This window comes from Callospermophilus lateralis, unplaced genomic scaffold (genome assembly GCF_048772815.1).
Source record: "Callospermophilus lateralis isolate mCalLat2 unplaced genomic scaffold, mCalLat2.hap1 Scaffold_862, whole genome shotgun sequence".
Classification (NCBI taxonomy): Eukaryota; Metazoa; Chordata; class Mammalia; order Rodentia; family Sciuridae; genus Callospermophilus; species Callospermophilus lateralis.
In genome coordinates, this window is record NW_027516716.1 from 422,531 (window position 1) to 424,517 (window position 1,987).

The following is a 1,987-nucleotide window of genomic DNA, read 5'->3' on the forward strand; positions in this document are numbered from 1 at the left end:
TGTAAGCAATGAGCTATAACATCTTTAGTTTTTTCTCTGGCATGAAGGGAGCCCATCAAAAATCCGGAAGAAGTATCAATTGTAATATGTAAATATTTTAATTTTCCAAATTCTGGCAAGTGTGTGACGTCCATCTGCCAAATATGGTTAGGTATCAGTCCTCTAGGATTGACTCCAAGATTAACTTGTGGTAAAAAGGTCACACAATTTTTAAATTGTTTTATTATATGTCTGGCTTGTTCCTTAGTTATTTTAAAACACTTTTGTAAAGTATTAGCATTAACATGGAATTTTTTATGAAAATTCGTAGCTTCTTCTAGTGTAGAGAAAATATGTATGTCATGCGTAGTTTTATCTGCTAAATCATTGCCCAAACTAAGGGCTCCAGGCAATCCTGTATGTGCTCTAATATGTCCTATAAAGAATGGATCTTTTCTGTCCCAGATTAGACTTTGTATAGTGGAAAACAAAGAGAAAACAGTAGAAGAAGGGGAAATCCTACCAGCATCTTCAAGAGATACTATAGCATTAACTACATACTGACTATCAGAAAATAAATTAAATACAGAATCTTTAAACATTAAAAAGGCTTGTAATACTGCATTAAGCTCTACCTTTTGAGCTGATTGTTTGGGTACTAAAAATGTAAAAGTTTGATCAGGGGTAACTACTGGTGCTGTACCATTATTTGACCCATCAGTGAATATATTTGGAGCATTCATGATAGGGGTTTTTCTTGTCATTTTTGGAAAAACTACAGGATGCTTAGACCAAAAAGACAACAAAGGATTAGATGGTAAGTGATTATCAAATGAAACATTAGATTTACACATGATTATTGCCCAAGTATTTAACTCATTAGCTAACTCATCAATTTGATCCATAGTATATGGAGTAATAATTTTATTGGGAGAAATTCCAAACACTCCCTTCGCTGCTTTTATTCCTTTGAGTATTAATTGTCCTACAGCCTCAGGATACCTAGTAAGAATAGTGTTAGGAGAATAAGATAAATGTATCCACAATAATGGACCTTCTTGCCAAAATACTCCTGTCGGAATATTTTTTGTTGGTAGTACAATAAATAATAAAGGCAAACTTATATCAATTCTATCCAAATGTATATTTTCCATATATGTTTCAATAATTTTCAATGCCTTTCTTGCTTCAGGCATTAACATGCGGGGTGAGTTAGGATCTGATGGACCTTTTAGAATATCAAATAAAGGTCCCAACTCTCCTGTTGGTATGCCTAGATAAGGCCTTATCCAATTTATGTCTCCCAATAACTTTTGAAAGTCGTTATGTGACTTGAGTTGATCTACTCGTATTTGAATTTTTGGTGGACGGACCATGGTTGAGGATAATAGAACTCCTAAATAATTAATTGGAAAATTTAATTGTACTTTATCTATTGCTATCTCTAGATTATAATTTTTTAATAAGTTTGTAAGTGTGGCATAACATTCCAGCAATATGTTTTTATCTTTATGTGCCAATAATACATCATCCATATAGTGAAATATTTGTAGTTCAGGATTTTGATTTCTAAGTGGCTGGATTGCTTTATTAACATATATTTGACACATAGTTGGACTGTTAGCCATCCCTTGAGGGAGTACTTTCCATTCATATCTCTGATCAGGACCTTCATGATTTAATGCAGGGATAGTAAATGCAAAACGTGGACTATCCTCGGGATGAATTGGAATTGAAAAGAAAACAATCTTTAATACCTATGGCTAAAACATGCCAGGTTTTTGGCAAAGCAGACAATTGAGGAATCCCTGATTGAGCAGGTCCCATAATAACCATTTCATTATTAATGGCTCTTAAATCTTGCAATAATCTCCATTTACCAGATTTCTTTTTAATGACAAAAATGTGAGTATTATGGGGAGATATGGAAGGTTGTATATGTCCTTCCGCTAATTGTTGTTTGACCAGATCATGGGCTACTTGTATCTTTTCTTTAGTCAGGGGCCAC